Source organism: Periophthalmus magnuspinnatus, chromosome 5 (assembly GCF_009829125.3).
Source record: "Periophthalmus magnuspinnatus isolate fPerMag1 chromosome 5, fPerMag1.2.pri, whole genome shotgun sequence".
NCBI classification, from domain to species: domain Eukaryota; kingdom Metazoa; phylum Chordata; class Actinopteri; order Gobiiformes; family Gobiidae; genus Periophthalmus; species Periophthalmus magnuspinnatus.
This window is the reverse complement of record NC_047130.1, coordinates 9,498,062-9,525,877: the sequence shown is the minus strand read 5'-3', so window position 1 is coordinate 9,525,877 and position 27,816 is coordinate 9,498,062. Positions and strand designations below refer to the sequence as shown.

The 27,816-nt window shown below is 37.5% G+C and overlaps 1 protein-coding gene across 1 annotated transcript in view; it reads right to left on the bottom strand.

The window, feature by feature from the left end:
• Positions 1–15,420, bottom strand: part of ripor3 (RIPOR family member 3) — a 52,285-nt gene extending 36,865 nt beyond the window's left edge. The window contains exon 1 of the mRNA XM_055221944.1: positions 15,277–15,420. The gene's annotated coding sequence lies outside the window, so the exon portion shown is untranslated. The remainder of the gene's footprint in view (positions 1–15,276) is intronic.
• Between the last annotated feature and the right edge of the window lie 12,396 nt (positions 15,421–27,816).

Here is a 27,816-nt window from a genome sequence, read left to right as displayed (position 1 = left end):
TAAGGAGATAGATAAAAACGGGGAGGATAGAGGGATGAAATTACCAGAACATCTTATCAGTGACCTCATCCATGACAAAAGACCCATCCTCTTAAAAATATATCAACTGAAAGAGTGAAATGACGTCATACACTAGGCATATAGAAAACCTGCTTGTTTCCATGGAGAGGTTTCATAGTGTACCTTTAAATGCATTACACACTCAATTACAAAAGAAGATTTAATTCTGTCAACTGGATAAAGGTTTTTTTGGGAGTAAAATACGTTTCGCCATTTGTAGAAGCCTCTTGCATCATCTGTCAATCATTCCTAATTGTGTTTTACAGGAATAACCACATTTATAACAAATGTAACTTTTAGAAAAAAATAAGGAGAGGATAATTAGTTTGAAATAAAAATAAAATGTAATGTAAGTTGATCTGGAATATCTTCAAATTAACTAGAATTCTCAGAACTCATACTCAACTTATCAAGTCAAACTATTCATACTTTGCAGCTGACGTCATCAACATTCGGGGGTGTGATGCTAACTAGAGGCACTGCCCTGTTTGAAGCTCTGTTACTTAAGTTAAACTTTAGCTGATTTGTGCTGTTAAACAAGTCTCTCAAGTGACACTACAGTCAAGCTAGCTAGCATTAGCCAACAGTTTTTAAGTTTGATCACAGGCTCTTGAAAATGTGTTGTTTAAATCCATTTCAGACAATCTTAAAACTTTCGGCAGTATTTGCTAATACTGTATGTGCATTGTATCACCATGGTAACCACTGAACATTCCACCATAGACATACATATAGTACCGCACCCCCGAGTGTGATGTCACTGCAAAGTATCAATTAAGACTATTAACTCCTATGTGTATTTTTTCTCATAAAACTGTATTATTTCCCACATGGAATTAAGGATCCATAGTGTCTCTCATCGCACTTTCTTTCAAAATATTTCCACTTTAAATACGTCCTCAGTCTTCCTCCGTAGCCTTCTTCGTCTCATCACCACATTCGTCTGAAACATTTTGTGTATTTTGTTTTCCATCTCACTTTTAAAGAACCTTCTGTATTCATCTTCCTCTTCCTCAGGTCAGACTGTCCTCCCTTTACTGTGTGCAGTGTTTGCATATGAGTTTCCAAAAACACTTGAGAAAAAAAAACACACACACACACCCCACACGCACACACACACACACACACACACACACAAAACAGATTATAAAATGTGATGATGCCATACTCTCTGATGGGGGGCAAGGGGCAATTTTCCTTATCGATTACATTGCATTTTGCCATGAAATATCCAAAACGTAAATTCACAAAAGTTGAACGTGATCATTTCTACTACTGACTGCACCCAAGAACTCACTGTATTATAAAAAACAAAAAACCAAAAAAAATCTGCATATCTACTATATTCATGTAAATTAATAGTATTGGTCTATGGAATATTGTGATGACATTTGAAACCCAGCACTGGATTTTGAATGAAGAGTACATGCTGCCATTGTTTCTCTGGGCAAGACACATCATCATACAACATCACAGTTATCTAGTGTAGACATATCACATACCTTTACAGTTTTGGACCAAGCAAATGAATGCAATTATTAAAAGTGTTTCTAATGTCAGCACCTCTACTCATATAGAACATAAACAACATGTGATGAAGTGTGAATAATAAGGATAAGCCTGTCGCAATAACAAATTTTGAAGTTCGATATATTGCTGAAACTATATACCAATGACATAACAACTCAAAAATGTATTGCTAAAAAATATCATGAGTTGCAATAAATAAACAGCAGAATGAAATGAAAAAGTACTAAGTTTGCATCTGTAATGAGCCATACAAGTTCATTCAACCTTTCACAGCTTAAATCGTATCATATTGCCAAAAAATAACCCCCACACGATAAACATTGACCGCAAAAATATATTGTTCCAGCTTTCAAATACTGAACGATAAGTGGTGTTATCATGACAGGCCTAAATATGGAGTTATAATTTTGTGAAAAAGATTTGGAGAAGAAATTCCATGATTTGGCCAAAGCTTTTAGTTAAACAAAACAGAGCTACCTGCAATTAAGTGTAGACATATTTAGCTTATCTGTTCTTACATGTGGAAGATCATGGAAGAAACTACACACGCACAAATCAAATTAAAAAAATAAAAGAAATTACAGATGCACAAAGTGAATTGCGAAGACACAAAAAACACTATTACAAAGTGAATTAAAGACACACAAATCGAATTATGGGCAAAAGTTGAATTAAACCGTACAGAAAACTCCAACTGCTCCTCTACCCAAAAGATAAAATAGATCCAGAACACAAAAGTAAAAAGTGTTTTGCAGTTCAAAATACTTCTGGGAAACAGGGAGGAAGTTCAGGACAAGACAAACTGAATATAGGACAGAATGTGAGAAGGAAATGGCGAAGGAGTGCACACGAGCAACAAAACACAAATCAGAACGGGAGGAACTCAAATCAGCCATTTTTGACCACAGCAGAAGAGAGAACCACATGCAAAAATGAAATAACACATCTTATCACGGACAAAGTCAATAAAAGACACTCAAATGCCAATAATAAAATAAAAATTCTAAGTACCCTCTTTGCTTTGTGCCAGTCCCAAGTGAGAATAAATGCAGACTGGAAGGGCATCTGATATAAAAATCTCTGTACGACTCAAATTTGTGAACCGCTTAACATCAGTCAAATGAAGTAGATACTATGTGGGATAGTTTGAGGCTTATTTACATTCTCTCTAAGACACAACACAAATATATTCTTTTGAGGACATCGCAACATCTGTCCAAGCACAACTTTTGTAAAAAATTCAAAAATTCAAGCCAAGCCAAGTATTTGACTCATGATAAAAACGTGCACAAACAATGCAATATTTTCAGGGTTCCAAAGTGGTTATGTGCATCAATAAACAAAACCATGAGAGCCTCAAATAAGCTGTCCCGTTGGATTATACGAGAAAGCTGAGTCTGGACAACATCAAATTCCTGACATTCCTAAAACATTTTTTCAAGTGTATTAGTCATATTACACGACTTCATGGTATAATATAGTGTTGTTACCATACACTGTGTAAAGAAGTGGACTAAGTGAATGTGATGGCTCCTGTCAAAAGAAGCTCATCGAGGCTAATAGTTATATGGGCCAATTTGGAGCCAAGTTCCATATTTGGAATTCCAACTGTGAGGAACATAGCAACTAAAGAGCCAATCTGGAGTGAAGCTGTAGAAGGTAACACCTCTTCCCACCTGCACTCCTGGTTTGGCAGGAAGCAGGTGCTTAGCAACGCTGTCAATAAAACCTGTTGCTGGCATTAGCGGGAGCGACCTTGGGGAAAGAAAGCTCCTGCTTTGTCTGTTATTAATGTACATATCTTGATTTACAGACACAATAGTGAGATAACTGTACCAGGATCATGTTGAGTGGGTTAATACAAACATTTTAAGATCAAAATATAGAGAATATATGTTTTTTATATATATATATATATATATATATATATATATATATATATATATATATATATATATATATATATATATATATATATATATAGAGAGAGAGAGAGAGAGAGAGAGAGAGAGAGAGAGAGAGAGAGAGAGAGAGAGAGAGAGAGAGAGAGAGAGAGAGAGAGAGAGAGAGAGAGAGAGAGAGAGAGAGAGAGAGAGAGAGAGAGAGAGAGAGAGAGAGAGAGAGAGAGAGAGAGAGAGGTTTCTAATGTAAACTGCATTGGAGTTGAAAACACACCCATGCTCACTTCTTGCTTGGAATGCAATGGCTAGCAAGTTAGCTACGTCTTTGCTATATTTACATATACAGCCTTGGGTGTTAGTAGTACATTTTTAATATGCTAGTAAGGAATTTTTAGCTTTTTTGCATTTTTTTCAATATCTGTACTTGTTCACATGAATGTAGTTTCAAAGTTTCTATATTTATTAGTTTGACAGTGATGATCATTATATGTACACAGGGCTAAACTTGGATGTTGAGTTTACATATTGATTGAAATGTACATATTTAAACCACATATAGTGAACAGATCAGAGGTGAAGTAACTAAAATTGTTGTAAGAATAACATTGCTTCAGAATAATATTACTCCGTTAGAAGTACACAGGAGTGGTTCAGGAAATTACTCAAGTGCCACTCAAATAAAAAAGTATTTAGGGAAACTACAATAGAAGTAAATGGAAAATGGTAAATGGTCACATTTTTATACAGAGCTTTTACAATTTCAAGGCTCTCAAAGTGCATACACCAGTGTAGAGCCTGGGGGCGAGGTGGGTTAAATGTCTTGCCCAAGGACATAACGACAGATCTGGTCTTATACTGCCAACCTATGGGTCAGTGGATCTGACCACTCTAATAATGTTATCAATAACGGCATTCGAACTGCCAACCTTCAGATCAGTGGACAAACTCTACCAGCTGAGCTCCTGACTAAATACACTTCAGTAACTATAATTGAGCAGTACACAACTGTGGTATACAGGTATATAGCTTTGGCCCCATGTAGGAGCCTTATTCAAACATGTTGTAGATTTGTGTGTACCTGGAGACACGGTGATGTTGTGAGCAGAGCAGGAAGGAAGCACTCACACATGTTTATGTAGTTAGATATAAGATTTACCTCTTCACGTATAAAATCTAGTGATACTGAGAGGGCTGTTAATGTTGTCAGTGTCTTCACCCAATCAGTCACTTTCTCTACACAAATTCAGCAGAATTTCACTTTTTTATAATGATGCATGAACTGGTAGCAGAGAGGTAAGCAATTCTACCTCCCAGCTTGATAGATCTCTGAGAGGGCTTGCATTTGCACAAACCTGACTCTTACTTAGCTTAAATGAGGGCCTCCTCCTGCTTGTTTCCATGGAAATGCTGTTCCTTTGGCTATAATATTCCATCATCATCACCATCATCATCGTCTGTCTCCATGGGGAATGTTCAGAAATATGGGATCAAGTTTTTATTTCTATGGAATCATGCAGATGACATGCCATCAAATAATAAATTCAATGTATACGATCAGACAGTTGCTCAAACATTTTCTCTTACTTGAGTAGAAGTTTTCTCAAATACTTTTTACTCTTAGTCGAGTCATTTCTTGGGCTGCTATTTTGCACTTCTAATAGTACGATAACCAATATGATGAAGTTACTCTTACTTGAGTATGATTTGTGTCTACTCTACTTACTCCTGAGGATTACAGTATTTCACGCAGTCAAGAAACACCAAAGGCCAATATAATTCTTATCTCATTTCCAAAACAACTTTCTGCAGTTTCCTGGTCATCTCTGTGTCTACAAAACCTGAAACCTGATTTGTGAAAATGAGCAGAACTCATAAAAATGGCACAGTATGCAACATTCAAAAAAGAAAACCCTCCTGGAGCTCTGGACTTTAAGCTAAACATAAAAATACTGGCTTCAAACCTGCATTTCTCCATAACTGTGGGGGTCTGACATTTTAAATATATTTATTGTGTTAAGTTTTCACTGCCAAATGTCATGTGGACTTATCCCTGAATAATCCTGATAATCTCTGTACATTTTACAATCCTTTCTCTATCAAATTACTTGGAAAGAGAGGACACTGAATTATTGGAAAAAAGTACCTCAGATATAAGTATGTATCCAGCTTTTGCACACCTGCACGAGTAGGCTTTACTGTGTTGTTTCTTGCACGTGATTGACTCTGGTTGGACTAAAGTGGGTCACTGAGAGCGGTCCTTGTGGGGGGAAATTGCTCCGTTTGGGAATGGGAATAGTGGTCAGGCCAAGTGAAATAAATGACATATGTGGGGGATGCAGAGACCTGAGAATTTGAAGTCAAAGCCAGATTTCTTAGAGCCTTTTGTCTGCTGGAGGTAGTAGTGGTGACTTCTGTTAAGGTCATTGGAAACATTAAACTGTGACATTTTAATGTAACGCCGTGTGTTAAAGAAGACATATGGAGTTTTAGGAGTGAAGTAGAACTAGTCCTGTCATGATAACACATTTTTAAGTGTGATATATCGTTGAAGTAAATATAGACGATAGATGATAATACTGAAACTGAACTGTAATAGTGAAAGAGGCGATTCCAGATGAGGCAGAGAGTTGAAAGAAGTTTTTATCTCAGTTGAGTGAAAGTACAGACAGCAGGAACATGCAGAAGTGATAGGTCCCATGTAATCTATTAAATACATTAATTACAGAGCTGTGGGAGGAGATAGGAGGTGATGAAAACGAGACTGAAATACAGGACGATACATATAGCGACGCTGAGCCTTTGTCACTTAGAGATGAGATTGGGTCCAGTAACTCTGTCTGACGCGCTGCGGTTTGTAACAAGCAAACTGAGTCACATGATGAATTTCCTCGTGGTTTAATGAACAGCGTCTTAAGCAGGTTACATATGCACACCGATGGTATAATGTAGGCCTATAAAAATAGTATGGTAACAAGCAAACGGAGCGGTCAACGAAAAATACAGCTACCCGGCGTCTCCCCTTCCCACTCCTCGACAGCAGGAAACCCAGTGCCTTCAAAAGTACCGGCACATCACCTTTACCCACATGACCCCCCGCCCCTTAGACATTGCCATAGCAACCAATCACCCATATGGCTCCTACAATACAGGATTACTCACACAACTTTGAGGAAGCTGATTAGGGATGTCATTGTGAGTTTAAAAGCTCATAAAAGTTGATTTTGCATAATAATTTCCACTTAAGACTTGCATTGCTGTTGTTAAATTGAATGTAACAGAGTAAATGTAGTAAAGTGCTGTAGTTAAGTACAATTTTTTGGTATCTGTACTTTATTTAAGTACATTTTACAGTGGATACTTTTTACTTTTACTTCATTACATTTGAGAGCAGATATTTGTACCTTCCACTTCAGGGAGTTATTTTTACCATCTTCCCGGTAACATCCAGATTGAAGTTTTCAAGTTCAAGTTTCGGCTTTGAGCAGCACAAATAAATGCGCAAAATTCAGAAAAATTAAGAAATGGATTTGTATTGTTTCTGTTGACCAAACTACTATATAACTACATTTAACACTTTAACAAATTAACACTTGTGTGAAATACTTTTACTTTTTACTCATAAAGTACATATTTAAACAGGTACTTTGATACTTTTCATGTGATACTTTTAATTTTACTTGAGTAACTTTTTATCTCAGTATCTGTACTTTTACTTAAGTGACGAAATGAAGTACTTTATCTGCCACTGACTGTTGCTGTGGAGAAATTTGCTGTCTGCATTTGACCCGTTTTTGTGAGGGGCAATGGGTAGTAGGATCGGGGACCTATTGTTAGGAGAGCCTAGTTGGAGGAGTAGCCTTTTGCCCATGAAGTTATGTTAGAACTTAAGACTTAGCTGAAGGATTTTTGCTGATTGTGCATGTCTTAAGTTGAGAAACTGGAGCACCCAAACACAGGAAGAACATGCAAAAGCCATAGACTGCAGAAGAGAATCCAGAAAAGAAATGCAAAGACAACACTGCTACTCGTATTATAAACAAAAGGACAATTATATCTACAAATTGTCAATCTAACAGTGATCCCACTATATGTGAGGGAGCAACAGCTATAGTCTAAGTTCTCTAAGGAAGTACACATGTTTTTTTTTTTAGTTTGTTAAATGTAATAAATATTGAATGTTTAAAAATAATTCTACAAAAAAATATATAATACATTTTTGAACAGTTACACTTTCTCACTGAATGTTCTACTTTTACAATTTTATTTTTTACAGAAAATGTGTTTGTTATTTTCAACATCCAACAGTCCAAATCCTAAATCTACAAGCTGTTAGTGTAAGTCCTTGGTAGAGTACACACATGCCTGAGCTGAGCCTGGGGCAGTGCTGTTGTAAAAGTGGAGAGGATTAGTCTGCTATCTTGTATCTACACGAGGGCTCGCACTGGGGTTCAGAGCATGTGCAAGGCAATGATAACACAATATATAAACACCATCTCAAAACCCTTAAGATGTGGCTGTTTTGGCCCCAAAAGTAGACCCAATTTATAAAGAAATATACACATTTTAGAAACCATTATATCTGATTAGAACATAAACATAGACTATTGGCTATTTAAGTGTAGGTCACGCAACAAATGCAAAAAAAAAACCCAAACAAACAAACTAATTGCAATGAAAGTGTGACACGCTATTCGTCCATTTTCGTTAACTTAATTAGGAGAGTTGGATATATAAATACTTTGCAGCTGATGTCATCAAAATCCCCTTGGTGGTGAGGCTAACTGGAGGCACTGCTCTGTCTGACGATCTGTTACTCAGGTTAGACTTTAATCTGAGCTTTGTTTTAACAACGCGGATTTCTGTTACTAAAGCAGTCCCTCTTGCACATAAAATTACAAGCTAGCTAGCATTAGCCATTAGTCACACTCACCATTTTTGTAAAAATCAAACACCAAAATGGGGCCATGAATGTTGTTTAAATCCATTTTGTATTTTATTCTTTTTTCTGGTATTTTCAGACGATGTTAGAACTTTTTGACAGTGTCTGCTAATGTGTGCTTTATGTCACCATGGTAACTGAACTTGCTGAACATCTTGCCATAGACACGCATGCAGTGAGAAAACTCGCCTGGCCACAGATCTGACCTGTAACTTGGCCTGGTTGCATCAGCTGCTTCTATCCACAACAATACATAAGTTTGATGCCGTACTATGAAACATTCCAGACGAAGCAGTAACATCTCCATGGAGACAAGCAGGTAGTGGGAACTCCACCAGACATGTTACAGAATGCACCTTTTACTTGGTCAGTGCATTTAATAATCAAACACTAACAGCAGAGTTGCTTAAGGATTTGATTGCAAATACCTGAATTTTAACAAATCCAAAAACAGTAGGGTGGTGTTGACCATTCCCCTCTCTCGTGTCTCATGGGACGACATTACTATGGATTTTATGTGCATGTGTGTGAGCTAATTTTAGGACCATATGGAACTCGAAAACCACAATAATGCCCCTTTCTAAAAGTCGCTCTTAAATCAACTATTTTATTGCCAGCACAGACCCGGGACTCGAGCAACGAGCTGTATAGAGCTCTTTGTTGAGCAATACCCCTAAAACCATACACTAAAGATGAATGAACCCAAAAAACATGTTCTCTAAATTGGAATCAGGATGCATTAAGACTGAGAGCAGGTCTATACACAGTTCTTTTAAACATTCAAGAGTGGCCATATTTGACTGAACCTCGGCTGCCAGTGCCTTAACCTGCAGATAGAGGACACACTCAAGTTTGTGTCATTCTCAGTATATGGACAGAAATTCACTCACTGAGGCTGCACTAGCACTGATTCATGATTGGCTGCAGGTGTTGGGGTTTAGGTAATGACCATTCAGATCAGAGAGAGTCTTTTTAGGTTTAAAACGGCTGGATTTCAGGGTTGATCAGGCTCAATCTGCTGAAACTGTCAACCCAAATGAGAGACTCGTGTGATCCTCATTTTGCTTTTTGATTAGATGATGAACTTGGCTATCATGTCCGATATTTTTGTGATTAAAAATAAACCTGCATTATAATTATCAGTGGAAGTTATATTTGATGTGAACATGTTTACCTCATATCTTAGGACACAGATAGGTAATGTGTATGTTAAAATCAAAATCTTACATATGGTTTCTTTAAATAAGTAGCACATGTGCCCAGATGATGGCATTGTTAAACTAACTGGATACATTTGCTTACTTTATGGTGTACAAACAGAGCAGTCTAGACGCTGTGAACAGAATAATAGTATAGTATAGTAAATCTTTAAGTCAAAGGTTGAAGGGGTGACAGGGAAATGTATTTTCAGGGTTAAACAAATATTATCACACTCAAGACGTTTTACAAGTTGTGAGTTTAAACTGGAATAATGATGTTAACAGAAATAGCCTCACGTGTGCTGCAGCAGTGGAAAACATGCACTAGCCAAAACAGTGTTAGAAAGTATACAAAAGTACCATGGAACAACCCCGTAAGCTGCTGGGTTAATACTGGTCAACACTGGTCATCACAGTAGTGTAAGAATATGTTTTCATGAGCTCTAAACGTAGCATTTAGCATCTTACAAAACTCCAACTCCTTAGGCTAACTTAAAATTCTATGATGTGTGACGACACCACCCAAACTCTAAGGGCTCTTTAAGCCTGTGAATAAAACAAAACACAACTCTAAGTTTGTTATTGACAAAGAGACACTGTCAATTTAGCTTCTGCCCAAACCTCAATGCTGCTCTGTGATTGGTCCGTCAACCAGTGGCACCAATGGGACCACGCCAACACGGATTCCACACAAATATCATGAGAATCCATCTTGACGTGCATTGTTAATCCCATAATCCTTTGCAATATGATGTCATAATCTTTTTTGAACAACTGTGAAAAGCAAGATTGTGATCAAATACACTATGATCGACTATTACGCATTTGTCACGTGATCAAAAAAATAATATAAATATAAATTGGAGCCTACCTGATCACTACTACCAACAACGCTTTCATGTGTATTCTGAGTGAGAGTTTAAAGGCCTACAGATATAATCCTTAATAATTTACTGCATTTGGACCTGTTTGGACATGTTGATGAAACTGAATCTTAAGACTGACCAAACCAACTGAAATCAAAACCAGTCTGGGTGGACCTCATCTCTTCGGTGACTCCCACATATAACATATTGTTTCAGCAAAAGACAGAACAATGAAACATCTGAAATCCAACGTTTGTTAAATAAATCACGCCTACACTTATATAGTGTTAGGTTTCTCATGAATGGAAAGGGGTTGTGGCCAGGGCAGGTCAAGGGAGATAATATACTGAATATGTATGGACTTTGGTAAATAATGTCATAGAAATGTGTTTATACTGTTTTATAGCTACATTTAGTTTTGGAACAAGATCATGATGAGTCACACTTAAATTGTAGTGATTGAGCTTCCAATTCAGTAGCGCATTTTTGGTTGCCTGGGATTGTCAAAATAAATATGGCTGCTTATGAGTAAAAAAGAAAGGGGAAAAAAAATCGCAGGGGACTGAAAAATACAGACTTCTGCAGAATCAATGAGCGAAGCACAAAATTCTGTTAATCTGAGGTGAGAGAAATGTCAGTTTATTCAAAATGATCAGTGACCAATGAGCTCCTTTGTTTCACATTCATCACTGAAATAAACAAATCTGATTGGACGAACATGTTTGGTTCTGGCTTGAGATGAGGCGGACGGCATGGCGACCAGATGGATATCCATCTGTATAGTAAAAGAAAACTTCAAATCTGTCAATTGGACGAAAAGTTGTAGGAGTGAAGACGTCTATACCTGAACGACTGAGGGATTACACAGACATCCATCTGTATCAAAAATACTGAGAGATGTCACTCTGGATTTGTCAGACAACATTTTTAGGCTAATATTGTCAACACTGACAGATGCTAATTGCCAGAAATTCTCCTAAAGTCGACAATTCCTGCTCCCTCTGGAAAATACTTTTGTTGTGTTCTTGGGAAAGATGCTCAGTTTGTCTCAAGTATTTAACAAAGTAGTTGTAGTTTTAACAAAGTAGCCTACAAGACCTTTCGATATGATCCGTTGTGAGCATGCTGTTTCTATTGTTCTGGGGCAAGACAGATTTGACTTTATTACATGAAAAGAATTGGTTTTCTACCATAAATCACTGTCTAAACCAAATACAATATTTGTATTTCAAACGTCGACATATGATACTTGAGCTAATTGTAATTATTCCCAGACACTGATCCCAGGATAGAACCAATCATTTCCCATCATAACCGCTCTCATCAGTAATGTGGTCATTTGAAGCGGATCACGTACATTCGGAACAGCGCGTTTGACCTGGTTCGTTACGGAAGTGTTTTTACTGGCTGCTCCTCGGTTTGAGTTGAATGCGCAGAGGGGATCATGGGAAAACATCTGGATCTCAAACGTAAACCTACTTCCATCCAAGAGAAGACAGGACAGAGGAGAGAAACTAAATGCAGTGGGGGAAGTAACGGAGTACAAAATTAAACGTACTGCACTTGTTCAGCATCGTACATTTTATGATGGAAACTTTTTACTTTTACTTCACTTGATTTGAGAGGTGGTATCTGTACTTTCTACTCCACTTATTTTGGACTTATTTAAGGGGTCATTTTTAGCATATTCATGGTAACGTCCTGTCTAAAGGTTTTATTAGTTCAAGTACTGGCTTTGAACAAACACAAAAGTGCATAAAATTCATAAAAAATTACAAAAATCTGCAGAATTTTGTATAAATATCAGAACTTAACACTTTAAGGGTTATCAAAATCTGTGTAAAATGCTTTTAATTTTCACTCTTGAAGTACATTTTAAACAGGTACTTTAATAGTTATTTTGTGTGATAGTTTTACTTAAGTAATTTTTGCACCTCTTTCTGTACTTTACAAATAACAAATAACAAAATTGAGTACTTCATCCACCACTGACCACATGTATATGATGGAATTGATGAAGGCTTGCAGATGTTGCAACACAATAGTATCTATTTCAAGAATTTGAAGATTGTGGATAAAGCTAATTGCAAATAATTTCTCACAGTTGTTGCGGTCAGGATTACTCAATGTAGTGAGGTTGGGTTTTGCTCACTAGCCAAATGGTTGTCAGTTCAATTCCCACCTCTCTCGTTGCTATTGTCTTCTTGAGCAAGGAAATTTACTTTCTGAAATCAAAGCCAAACTCTCCATGGACCGTTTTGTATGGAGTTTGCATGTTCTTCTTATTACTGCTCCGGTTTCCTCATTCATTCGAAAACGTAAACAATATCTAATCCATTGGGGTATTTCTGACCACAAACATGTACTTTTTAACATTATTTTGGCTTTCTAAACTATTTTTTGAGCCCTTGAGATAGAAGTACATTGTTTAGGTATAACAGCCACAGCTCCGAACACTGATGAGAATACAATTGTCTTTATAGCCTAGCGAGGTAGAAATACATATTTGGTTCACCACATTTAAAAAAACAAACAAACCTCACTATCACAACTTAAAATACAAATAGAAAAAAACAGAACCAACATAAAAGGTACATTATATTTCTTTATTCAAAAAATGTATAGGATTTACAGTCACCACTTCTTCCTCTGCATCTCAGTTCAATCAGACAGAACTGTCCAATCAGATTTGTTTATTTCAGTTAGTATTATCGCTGCTGATCTAAAATGCATGAGCAAACGTCCAAACACATGCCTGATATTTTCCTAGCTGTTTCTTACCCCATGCAGTTGAAAGCCTCTCCTAGTCTGCTCCTAGTGTAAATTGGACTGCGTTGTTATATGCAGCAGGTGTCTGAGTACGAATCAGCTTCTCCTGATGCTTCATTGGGATCTTTGAGATTTGAGACACCTCCATCACAGTTTCTACCTCAGATTAATAGATTTGAGTTCTTCTTTTTACATAGAAACAGCCTGATATTAGGTTAAAGGTGCATTGTGCAACTTTTCTGGTAGAGGGTCCATCCTGTTTGTCTTCGTGGAGATTATATTGCTTTACCCTAAATGTTCTGTAGTATGGCATTAAACACATATAAGTTGCATTTATTCAATTATAGGTGTTAATATTGCTCAAAAGTACCACAGAAAACATGCAATTTCACTGTGAGCAGGGTCGCCTTTCCACTGATCTGACCTGTAACTTGGCCTGGCAGTGTTACTTGCTTGTTTCCATGATTGTATAAATATTTAATGCCATACTGTAGAATATGCCAGGCAAAGCAATAACATTTTTAAGGGAACATGTAGATGATGGACCCTTCATCAGAAAAGTTGCATAGTGCACCTTTAAACTATTATCCCTGTATGGATATTTTCCCTCTACATGACCCAGTGTGATAATTCTTTTGTATTAAATGGCACAGATTAAAACCTGTATTGTTTATGTTAATATTAATACTACATTTTTGTGGTGGTTATGTTAAAACCATAAGCAGGAGAGGTCACTATACTTTAAAACACTGGAAACCTGACTTGGAAAAATAAAACTACTCTGGCAGCTCACAATAAAGACATGTGTCCTGTTACCATCCAGGACAGATTTCCAAATAGCACTTTTTAAACCACATTTGTAAAACAATACTCAGCCCCCTATGTCAAACAATGCCCCATCCTGGAGACAGAGAAACAGCAACTCTATGTCCACAGAGCTAACGCGCCTCCAGCAGCTTCACAAGACCCAGATGTTTACACCAGTTTCCATGGCAACCATCAGCTCCACTGCTTCACATCAACTATTTTCATTCCCATGGCAGAAGTAAAACACGGTGCAGAGATATTTGACATGTTTTGGTTTAAATCCTGATGTAATAATTTACAGGAGGTCAGTCATTGTGTTGAAGGCATGATATTTGTAAAACATTTCAATTTTGGTCTGAAAATTGTAAAAAAAAAAAAAAAAAGTAATAATAAAAATAAAAGTGAATACAAATAAAAAAGTATAGTTTAAAGTAAAGTAAAAAGGGTGTATGTGTATGTTTGTTAAAGTATATTGTGTGTATTATTAATTGATACCGAGGGTTTTTTTTTTTTCTTTCCAAGAAGGAGGGTCTAAGGACAGTTATCCATTTGTTTGTTTTGTATGGATGTTGGTTAATCTAGGCTGGTTAGTTTGTTATTAACCAAAGTCTGTTTCCCTGTTGGATTTTCCAATTTTCTGTTGGTTAAATAAATGATCCTGTTATGTCCTATGAGGAAACTGCTTTTGTGATTTTAGGCTTTACAAAAATAAATTGAATAAATTTTTAGAGATACTGTGTGTAACTTTCTGGAGATTAATAAGTTTAATAATACCATATTGTTACGTGATATTATACCCAAAGGAACAGCATTTCCATGGAAACAAACAGGAGTAGGTCCCCATCCAGAATAAATAAGAGTCAGGTTTGTGGAGATGCAAGCCCATTCACAGTAAGGACACATGTTTTAATACATTTTTCAGTGCAAAAAACTCAACCAAAATGAAGGTCAGTTTTTTGATTAAACAGTTACAAACAGTGGCTTTAATAATAAATGAAAGGGCCATAATTACAATATCCACTGCTGGCATCAATTTGTATTTATAGTCAATCAGTAGATGGTATTTTCAAAAGAAATCTATCATTTTTGACCATTATCAAAAACAGAAGCAAAGCAGAGAACAAAAATAGTAATTTCTTGTTAATTAACCAAACAAATATCTATAAGCATCACAAAAATATATCTAAACAACACAGTAGACTTACCTGACAGGAATAAGAAACAGTAATCCAACTGTCAATCCACTTTGTCCAATACTACCAACTAAAATTACTATAACTACTGCTACTACTACTGCTGCTACATAGTATTTGTCCTGGGACCCTGGCTCTGTACTGTGTGGCTCCTGTTCTTTCTTGATAACAAATCCAGCTCTACTCAGCCTGCTCCTTCAGCTGTGCAGTAACCCCACCTCCAGCTGTCCAGCGACTCCGCCTCCTCCAGTTGTGCCCGCCCACGTTTTAATTTGCACCAACTCTCCACCTCTCTTTACTCTCCCCCATGTGCTTCGACTTTATCTACATCTTTCGCAATTTAAAGGGTTAGAGTTGTAATTCTAATTTTAAACACTTGTCCAAAGATGCTTTTAGGACAATCAAAACAATAAGTAAGTAAAAAATGGAAGATTTGCAAGAAAAAACAAAACAAAAAACAGAACAGTGGTGACAAACATTGAAGAAGATACATTGCACTTGTGTGTATAGTTAATCTATGACACCTGTGGATCATTTTGTACATAATTTGTACATTTTGAACCTAAAATGACTTGATAAAAGAAATAAGCCAGCTGACTTTCACGTTAGAAAACTCGGTGCCCAATGGGAGCTGATGTCACCGTAAACGTCATCACAACAAAGAGCCATGTAGCTGTCGACCCCTCCTATGGATAGCAGCACATCACGCTAACAAGTTGCAATTTTTTTTTTCATTTGTACCAAAATGATTACACAACGGTGCTGAATCCTACATGTATCACCAATTAAGAAAATAAAATTGGAGAACAAAGTAAGTATAGAGCAGTGGGTGTGTATCGGGGGCACAAATCACTCCAAATATAACTTCGGGAGGCTAGGAGAAAGGGAAATAACTACAACATGGTTAAAAGCTCTGAAAAGTATATTTTTTATAATAGGTTTGCTTTTAAAAAGAAACAAAAACAAAACAAGAATATTCTATGGTATAACAAAAAAATTCTATGCTATGACTAAAATACTTCAAACAGTCCTCATTGTTCGAGTCCCGAGACCAAGTTACTCAAAGTTGCATTATGAAAATTTTGTGTCATTATATTTACGTTGAATTACAAGTCAAAGTGATTTTGGAAAAGTACTACTACTATTCAAGAGTTTCACCAGGTTTTTTCATGATTGATGCCGATTCTGATTGTTTTTGGACATAGCTAATGTGTTTCCATCTCCATCAACTCTGGCTCCAATTCACATTGAAAAACATCGCCTCTTTCTCTGTAACCGCTGCAGTGACCCTCATCATTTTGGTCTTAAAATGTCCATATGAACCCGCTCTACATGATCCTGGTATTTTTATTTCTCTTTTTCTCATGTCCATTAATCCATTAAGATATGAACACTAATAACCAACAAATCAAGGTAGTTCCCTCTAGCCTTAGCATCAGGTTTTATTGACAGCTAAGTTCCCACTTCCTGCTAAACTAGTGGTGGGGACGGGAAGAGGAATTACCTTCAACAGCCTTGCTCCAGATTGGCTCTTTGGTTGCTATGATACTTGTGATTGGAGTTCCAAATATGGAACTCAGCTCCAAATTTGCCCCTAAAACTGCTCGTCTCGATGAGCTTCATTTGACTGGAGCCGAACACTATGGATGACATCACACTGCCTTAGTCCACTTCTTTGTACAGTCTATGGTTTTACTAAGTGGATATGAGAGCTGTCAAGTCACATTTTGGGCTGTGTTTTCTTCATAATAAAGTGTTCAAAGAAAGTGTTATGCATATTCTTTTGGCATCTCGTTGACTCAAACAAAATATCGGCTTCTCCAAGAAATTTAAGGTCGATAGCCAATATACTGAGAAGTGCAAATATCTCTATGGTCAAACACGACATATCTGGTTTGTACTAATTGGTTATAATGAGAGATATCATCAGAATTATCATGAGGCTTTCCTGGTGAAGTCAAAACCACAGAAAACTGGTTAGACTGTCACTTGCGGTCTGAAGTGATTAAAATCCACTGTTTGGAAAGCATGTGCGCATCACTTAGGCACCACTGAGCTAAGGAGAGACATTTTGTACATGTTTAAAATGCACTCTTTGAACAAATTCTCTCTTTTCACTGCAACAAATATCACCACACCCACAACCTCTCAAACCTATTTAAAGGGCCCATATTGTGCTATTTTCTGATCCATGTTATAATGTTGTTTCCTCATCACAAACATACCTGGAGTTGTGTTTTGTTTCATTCTCACATGTTTAACACACAAACCCTGTGTATTTAGGCTAAGTTCCTCTCTTAAACTGAAAACACTCTGTTCCACCTTGTGATGTCATGTGGTGTTTCAGAAGTGCTCAATTGTGTTTTTAAACTCCACACACCTTCACTAAAATCATTTTGATAATTTAACCCCCGGAGTTGCACATTTCTACTGAATAAAAGGTAAAAAAAAAAAGTAGCTGTTAACTAGAAAACTCCATGACATCACAAGGTGGAACAGAGTATTTTGAGCTTCAGAGATACAAACAGACTAATAATGTAGGATTAACACAACTTCAGGTATGTTTTTGATGATGTAACAACATTACAACATGGCTTAAAGCTCACAAGAGTCAGTTTTGCGTAATATATGACCTTTAAATAATAATTATAATAGGTAACTCAAAGACACTTTACAATAGTTGAATAGTTAAACATTTCACAAATTCATTTAAAGATACATTATGCAACTTTTTCAGGTGGGGCCTTTGCCATCTACTTGTCTCCATGGATATACTATGACTTTGCATTTATTTAATGATCTTTGTATTTTTATTCATACCTTAAAAACATACATTCTAACAGCCTCACTACACATCTGGCCTGTAGCATCACCTACTTGTCTCCATGGAGATAGACAAGTTTGATGCCTTACTGTGGAACATTCCAGGCAAGGCAATAACATCTTCATGAAGACAAGCAGGTGCAAAACCCTCAACCAAAAACGTTACATAGTTCAATTTAAATTTTAATAACTTACACTTACAATTACCAAAATAGATTTTTACTCATACTTTTCTTGGACCACTTCTTTGAATGTCTACTACTATTTGGAGTTAACCACAGAGGGAAAAGTAATACATTTCTATAAAATTATTGCAAAAAATGCCTATATTGAGAGTTCAAAGTTCAAAATTACTGAGAAAAACTTGATTAAATGTTTTTGTTGCTGCCAAGTGTATTCTATTTGTTCCTTTACTCCATTCTCAGCAAATTTAGATTCTCACTCTCTTTACATCTTCAAGCTCTTGAAGTTCCTACTAGCAAATCCAAACTTTAAAGAGGGTGTATTATGCAAAATCGACTTTTTGGAGCTTTCTACCATGTTCTAATGCTGTTCCCTCCTCAAAGGCATGCCTGAAGAGGTTTTAGATGGCATCCATGCTGTGTTTACTTCTTAAAAAATTCTAAAAAGTCTTTCTCATTCTCAAAACACTCTTCGCTCCAAACAAATGTAGCATTAAAGTCCCCATCTTTCGAAACCTAACCCAAATCCTAACCAAATCCTACTTCTTCAAAAACTCTAAGAACACTCTGATTTTGAAAACACTCTTCTCTCCATACGACTGTAGCCTTAAAGTTCCCTGTAGGTCCTCTGCCAATGTTTTGATTCCCCTTTCTTCTGCTCTTTAAACATGTATGCCCCATCCCCCCATTGCGCAGAGCAAGTATCAAGTTTACCCCATCACGGAGGCTTCGGGCCCCAGCGGAGCACATGCACCAGGTCCTGATGGATGGAACTGCCTTTGGGAAAGTAAACATCACAAAGTGTCCAAAATGCACTAGAGCAGGGGTGTCAAACTCAAATACACAGTGGGCCAAAATTTTAAATTGAACAAAGCCGCGGGCCAAGATTGAACAAATGAACCTTTTAATATGGAACCAAACAAGTTTTGATTTAACAATGAATATTGAACAAGCAAGGCTTATATAACTTTAAAGTGCAGGCATGCAAAATCGAGTTGCTAATAATACTACTACTAATAATAGTAGTAATAATAATAATAATTAAAACTTTTTTTGAACATCAAAATACAACATTTTTTGCCAATCTTGAATTTTAGGCCATAGTTTGATGAGTGTAGAGCATCTATTTAGTCTACAACAAAGTCCAGTACTCTGAACCCCATTCATTTCAATGATCACATTTATTATGTTGCCACGGTAACATGGTTGCAAATAGAGGTATGTTCTCATTGGCTTTTTTGATCAGCATGTGAAGAAGGATATATGTGCCAAATTTCAATTGTCTAAGAGAAACTTTGTACAAAAAAATGAATTGGGGTTGTTAGGGGGCGCTACCGAGTCATTTTTCAATATTTTTCAGTAGGAATTTCAAAAAACAAAATTTTTCACCCATCTTGAATTTTGGGTCCAATAAAATTTACTTTTCGTTAACATTCAGGGGGTCAAAAATGGCTTCAAAGCGGCCACCAAAATAATAATAATAATGGAAACGCATTTTCCACCCATTATTTTTCTCCTAAACCATAACAGCTACAGTCATGTGACTTTCTCACATTGTGCCCCTTCACAAATAAGGCCCCTGTGAATTTTTTCACACGTCCACGACAAATCGATTGTCTTCTACGAATTTTTGAAAATGAAATTTGAAGAGGGCGCTAGAGAGTCATTTTGTGAGAGAGTGCCTTGATTTGCATATCATTGCGTTCAGCTCACAAATGTGCATAAACGCTGTATTAGTGTTTTCCCAACAAAAAATGTGTGAAAGAGAATTTTTTTTTTTGAAATATTCCAAAATTTGCAATTTTGTTGAAAATTCACCCTGACCACACCCAAAGTCATAATCAAAATGTAATTGATCATCTTTAATCACACATGGGTTTAGTGGGATTTGGCCAAATTTGAAGTGTTTGTGATGAAAACTGTGCGAGGAAATGTCCTGAATGTGAGGGTGTGCACTTTTGTCGTTCCCGGGTTTGATCCAATATGGCCGACTTCCTGTACATTTTAGGGCGGGGCCATAATATCATTTTTGTCATGTCCCAACACGTACTATTTTTTTATGTGAGTTCCAGATTTTTATGTTGACTTTTTTTCCGAGTCGGGCTCCCATTGGCCCCATGAAAATCAAAGTTTCAGGTGGCGCTACCGAGTCGGGTTTCGATATTTTTTCTCGGGGTCTTTTGTGACAATTAGAGCTCAGCGAGTTTTAATTTTTGACACCACTCACTGCCATGTCGGGGCGTGTTTACTACTTGATTTTTGCCATTTTCCATGCTCCGGACGCGGTTTTAATGAGTCCCTCGCCGGGACGTAGTCCCAGGCTCGGGCCTAATAATAAAACATATCAATGGCATATTAAATAAGATTTAAATAAAAATTGAATCCTTTTTGTTTGCAGCCTTCTGAGTTAAATGTGAAAATTAGCTTCTTACACAGGCTAATAAATTTCAAAATAAAATAACATAACAACTATGAATAAATAAACCATTCAGGCCTTGGAGTAGCAAGAAAAAGTGCATAGAAAATGTATTTACTGCTCATTTTGTGACACACTGATCTACTCTGATGCGCCCAAGCCAGATACCTGGCATCTTTTCTTGGATGCCAATTCATCAATGTCGGGGCTCAGGGTTTGAGCTGAAGAAACCTTCATTATTGAACAAAGGTGTTCGTCAGTTAAACATCTCCTGTGAGACGTTTTCGTCATCTTCATTGAGGAGAAAAGTTGCTCACATAGGTAAGTGCTACCAAACATGGAGAGCAATTGAGCAACTTCGGTGCGGAGCTGAGGCATCGTGTCAGGGATGAACTGTGGAAACTGTGCGTCCCCAACAGCATCAAATTTTGACTTCAGCGTTTCATCACACTGGAGTTCAATCAGCTCCATTTGGAGGTTAGTCTGCCTCTGTCCTAACTGATGCGCCAAAACAACAGCAGAGCATTATGGGATTTGTAATATAAGCGGTGAATGCGGTGTTACAGCCCTGCCACCGTATAATGCCGGTGGGCCAGCTCTAATATTAATTTGAAATTGCCTTGCGGGCCAGAGTTTGACACCTATGCACTAGAGCGTCTGGCTGCAGATACTAAGCCACAGACTGGACCTAACCCGTTTCCTCACCGTAACCTATGCTCCTAAACCTTCATATAGACAGATAGAGGGAATTTCCAGCTGCAATACATCAGACATTTCAACAGACAGTTTTAAAATTGAAATTAAAAATAGTCATACACAGAAAACATAAATAAGGCAGTGCAATGATAAATACAAATACAATACAATAAATAAATTACTTCTGTCCCGATCACTCCTCCCGTACATGGATGCTTTATAAAGTCAAATAGCTCTGGTTAAAAAAGACTTCCTGAGCAGGGGAGTGAGAGCAAAGTTTCAGTGAAGCAGCTCCTCTGCCTCAGCATCAGCTCATGCAGAGGGTGACTGCTGTCGTTCAGGACATAGAGTAGCTTCACCAATGTCCTCCTCTCCATCACAGACACCACAGATCAGCCCCCATCACAGAGGAGGCATTTATTAGTTTGTCCAGTCTCTGAGCGTACCTCTTTCGTATGTTTCCTCCCCAGCACAGTACCAGATAGAAGAAAGCACCACTGAGTCAGCTGGAGCATCTTTTTGCAGATTTTAAATGAAGCTAGTCTTCTCAGGAAATACAGTCTGCTCTGCATGCCAAGATATGGTATATATGGATATGGATATTTGTAGGAGGCCACCACATCTGTCTCCTCATCGCTGATGGTAACAGGCTGAGGGGATGGGTGGAAATTCCTAAAGTCCAGGATTGTCTTCTTTGTCTTGGAGATGTTCAGCTGCAGTTGGCTCAGGTGACTCCAGGTGACAAAGTCTCTCATAAGGGCCCTGTATGCTGTGCCTAAAGTCTGCAATGTAACAGGTGAAGAGGAGGGGCACGAGAACAGTACCCTGTGGTGCCCCCATGCTGCTGGTCACAGTATTAGAAATGGTAATGATCCATGAGGTAATTAATGATCTAGGACAGGAGGAATGGGTGTCGTAGAGCATGTTCTTAAACCTAATCTTAACCTGACACAATTGCAATTTAATAATCTGGTAACAAACTTTTATACTCACACCTGCACCTGTTTTTAGTGTTTTATATGGACTTGTATACTTGTATGTTCTGTTTGTTGTTCTGCTTGTATTGTATTTTAAATAGGGTGCCCATGAAAAAGAGACCCCAATGCTCTCCAGACAGAAAGAAAATCATAAGATAGAATGTTTATAAACCAAACCCAAATCCTAACCTTAACCATAACCATTCACATCCTAACCCAAATCCTAACTTAAATCATAACCTAACATGTTCCTAAACCAAATCCTTTAACTTTAACCATAACCTAGCATGTTCCTAAACTAAACCCAATCATCTTAACCATGATAGTAGGAACTACAAGTGACAAATAAAAGCAGATGTCAGACCCTAGAGATGCTTATGTTTGTGACTGGAGGAAAGAACACTGACCTTTCTCAGAATGCATGGAATAATGAGGCATGATAGCACGAAATCAAAACAAGCAAGAATGAATGTATTTCTTTGGAAAATTTCTCAAAGGCCCTGTTGTATTCATCACTAGATAATGCGTTACTGCTGTCTGATAGTGTGCCAGCGTCAGCCTGACAGAAGAAAACCAGAGAGTAGCAGTGAGTCTGAACCACTGTACAAAGAAGTGGACTAAGTAAGTGTGACGTCACCAATAGTGTTTGGCTTCAGTGAAATGAAGCTCATCGAGGCTAGAAGTTACACAGGGGGTAAATTGGGAGCTGAGTTCCAACAGCAAGTATCATAGCAACAAAAGAGCCAATCCGGAGCCAGACTCTTGGTTTAACGGGGCGCGGACACTTAGCAATGCTGTCAATCAAACCTGTTGCTAACGCTAGTGGGTGCAACTTCAGGGAAAGAAGGCGTCTGATTTGTCCGTTATCAATGTTCATATCTCGATTTATTAACAAATTAGCGTAAAAAAAACCCCAAAACGAAACAAAAAAACACTTGGATCATGTAGAGGGGGTTCATGCAAACATTTTAAGACCAAAATGAGGAGGCTCACTGCAGCAGTTACAGAGAGAGGGGTGACAATTTTTCAATGTAAAGTAAATTGGAGCCAGAGTCCACGGAGTTGGAAGCGCGCCCATGCTCATTTCCTTTTTGGAAAGCAGCGGCTAGCAGGGTAGCTATGTCCATTTATATATACAGTCTATGGTCTGAACAAAGGCCATTAGAGGGAAGGGGGAACATATTTCACATCTGCCATCTATTGGTAAAAAAAAAATCAAATAAACTTACAGATGGTAGCTTTGGCGGAAAATATTGTATATATTTGGGTGGCTCTGCAAAAGTCAAAATTTGAGCTTTTTGTTTGGCCTACAAATCTATTTACACAATCAAATGCACTAAACAGTAAAATAACAAAAAAACATGAAATAAAAAATGCTATTCATGGACAAAATATTAAGTATTTTTAAGCATCATCACTACATAGCAGTAGAAATATGTATGTTTTCATAATCTGATTGACACTTCAGAAGTGTTTAAAAGATAATATTTGAAAGTCACACAGGAAGTAACATCAGATAAGAGAACCACATAACTATGCCCTTGTTCAGTCCTTGCTCAGTCCTAGTTTAGACCTGGTTCAGTTCTGGTTTAGTCTTGGTTTATTTCTGTTCTACACATGGATTCTGGAGGTCTGGTGTTTGTCCTGTTGTTCTGGTGCTCTGGTAAAACTATTTTATTTTATTCAATTGTATTATACTTAAAAATATATATTTATACTTTAGTTATGTATTAGCATTTTTATGGTTTTAACTGTTATTATATATTATTGTTAATTACTCATTTCATAATTAGAATCCTGTGAAGGGACATGGAATGGAAACCAAATCTCTTCTATTTGTGCATTCTACTGTGCATAGAACTATATTACCCCACTTTTTTGCATAAAATCTAGACTTTAAATATAGATTTTATAAAAACATCTTACCTAAATGTAACTGGATGCATTGCAGTAATGAGAATTTAGACCTAAAATGTTTAAAAAGGCAAAAAAATTTAAAATATAATATTAATTTCAAAACATGTCCAAAGATCTGGCTACATATATGAATGTCTATTTAAAAAAAACAACAACAACCATCTACTTCATCAATGTAAAATGATGGTAACATGTCATAAGTCAGTTTTGAGAATGACCCAAATACCTTTTTCTGTCATTATCACTATGTTTTGATTGTCTGCAGAGGCTCCACAGTCTGTATTTGACCTGGTACAAGAGTGGTATCCTTTTGATGATTTGGTCTGAGTACTCGATGATGTGAATACCTGAAAAATGTGCAATATCAGAGCTTTTCCTGACACCAGTATCATATCGAAACAACCCTATTTGTCATTCCATTCCATTGTGCAGGACATTTAAAAGCACATTTTAACACATCAATGAAATGCAAAATTGAGTTATCGAAATCAAGGTATTCTATTTTGTCAATACTGTCCATGTATACAGTATCAGTTTGCACATATGGTCAAAATTCCAAAACAGTGTGTTAGAAAAGTGTGGGAAAAAAGTGGTGGGAAGAAAACATAAAATTCCTTATGACCAGGTTTGTCCTGCAGGGTCATGTTCATGCTGACCACAATCACTGGTCTAAAATAACTGAGACTGATCTAAAATGTGTGTGTGTGTGTGTGTATGTGTGTGGGTGTGTGTGTGTGTGTGGGATGTGTGTGGAGGTGTGTGTGTGTGTGTTTTCAGGGACTTGGGCTCAGATCATACAGAACCCTCAAAAAGGTACATATCTACTCACTGCATAAAAAAGTAGAAGTTTGGATTAGAAAGGAGATGGTTGGTGTTGTGTAGCCTTGCCAAGACTTGGGATATTCCGATAATATGTCCTGGTTTAGAACATATGTTTAATTCAATCATTTAAGAAGGGGCTATATTTCCTAAACCAGCTCTTAAGCCTTAAACCAGCCTTCTTATCATGCTTCATGTGTTCATATAATGCGTATTCATGTGTTCTACCTGCGTATCTCCAGTACGAGAAACACTTGTTCACAGCCGCGTCCTTTCATTCTTTCAAGCCACGTCTCTCTCCTCTTCTTGCTCCATGTAGCAGCCATGCACTGTTATTCATGTGTCCTGTCGCCTTACATCACATTTTTGACCACTTTATGTACTTTGTTCACACTGCAAAGGACCAGACCTTAGTCCAGACTGAAACTGCAACTTTTTCCTGGACCAAAGGATCAGCTATTTGGTCCAGACACCGTCCACAGGAGCATTAACACCTGGACTTTGGATCAAACCAAACAGGAAAGTCAGGACCAAAAGTTGCAAGTGTGAAAGCACCTTAAAGCCCTGGTCCAGGTTAGGTAAAGTCAAGGTTAAGCCCTGCAATGACATAGGGTGAGGAGCTCAGTCACATGGAAGGAACTCCCTCCACTCCCAGACCGAGGAAACTCTGGAGGGACTATGTCTCTCGGCCGGCCTGGGAAGTCTAAGACCCTCTGCTTGGACTGCTGCCCCCGCAACCCGGCCCCGGATAAGCGGAAGAAAATGGATTACGCCATGAGGTCAACAAAAAGGAGGAATAAGGAGAAGGAGCTGCTTTTGGTGGATCTGAATCTTCCTAAACAGCAGTGGGAACAGCAGGATGACAACAAGACCACCATCTTCCACCACTGCATGGGTCTTATGAGAATTATTTAAACCTTTCTATCTTCAATGTTTTAATCACAACAGTACATAACTCAATGACTGTACATGCGTGAAATAACTGCTGCTGACTAAAGAGATGTACTAAACCTCATTTATGATCTAAGTTTACACATGAACCACCTCCAACATGATAGAAGCACAGAACAGACTCACCATCAGCAGCACATTCCTCTGTCACAGAAAGAGCAAATATATTCCACTGAGACTGTCCTTTAGACCCACAGCAGCGGCACAAGGAGTTCTGTTCTGCCAGTGAAGAGGTTATGCAAATTAGCCATGTGGTTTTAAGTTTTGTTTCTGTAAAAAGCAAACAAATATGCACAAAGCTGCATTAAACACATAATATCAACCGGGCTGATGTGGCTCTACAGTAGTTATGCTTAATAGGTTGAAAAAGATACATTTATTAATGCAGAAGAATTTAATGAATAATCTGCTGCAGTGTATACTTGTAAATTAGTATTTGGAAACTGTGGGTTTGATCTGCGCAGTCAATTATGGGATACCTCAGATGCCTCCCAAGGTTCCTATGCTAAATGACCTATGAAATAAATCATAATGACTCCTTTCCTTACTGCTTCCTAACTTCATTGATAAATTCTGATAGATTAGGATGGTGCTTGTCATGGCTGACGATGACGCACATCAGTAAGAAGGAAAGTCGCATTCCTAGGTGCATTTTAACCAATTCAGATAGGGCCATGGAGTCCATAAATCAACTTTTGTAAAATGAAAGGAATATATGATCTGTGTCCATGAATTGAATTTTGGTGAGTATATCTGGTACGACCAAAAACAAAGTGTTATGTGGGATTTATTCAAACTGACATTAGCGAATGGTGCACAAAAATTGTATGGCAGGTCTGGAGGTGGTGGACACCAATTTTAAATGAGGTTGCCTAAATTGCAATTGTATTATTGGGCCTGCAACCTAAAAATATATTGGATTCAAAAGTATTTTCCGTGCTGGATGGAGATGGAACAACATTGCTGTGGCCCTTCTTCTCATAGAACATTTGTTTTTGCAGATATTACTTCAGTATCACATGGAGGCACAAATGATTTTGTAGTCTCTCATTCACAAATTGTATGGCATTTGGGTCTACATTCCAATCCCCTGCTGGAGTTGCAAAAAAAATAACATCTTTGCAACCCTCGGAAATGGCACCTTTGCCGACTGGTATAGACAAGGCCTTTGTAATTGTATGGACATTTTCATTGATATCTTATTTCCTACAGTTGAACTGCTCAAAGAAAATTTAAATTTACTCACTTTTTTCAAATATTTGCAAGCCCGAGACCATGTTAAACATAACTATGTAAATTGCCCAAGGGTTCCAGCACAAACATCGATTGCTATCTCGTCTTAATGGCCATGATACTTTGCAATACTTGGGGAAAGCCTGGGAGGAAAAACTTGGCACTGTTATCTGAGAGGAACAATGGGAACAAGCCCTTGTCTGCACACACAGCTTCCGTTTGTGCTAGACGTCTAAGGTCTAATACAATTTAAGGTTATACATAACTCAAATCAAGCTAGTTGTACCTTGATGTAGACCCTTTGTGTACATATTGTAAACAGTCCCCAGATGCTTTGTCACACATATTTCGGGGTTGCTTTGACTATCAACTTCCTGGTCAAATATTTTTTAGAAAGTCGTGAAGTAAAAAAGTAAATCAGCACAACTCATCATTAAGACCATTATGTGTTTGACTCTAATAGCCCTCAAAATCTCTTTTATTCTTGTAGATCTTCTTTAGAGAGAGTCTTTTGCTAGTTATTTTTTGCTCTTGTACT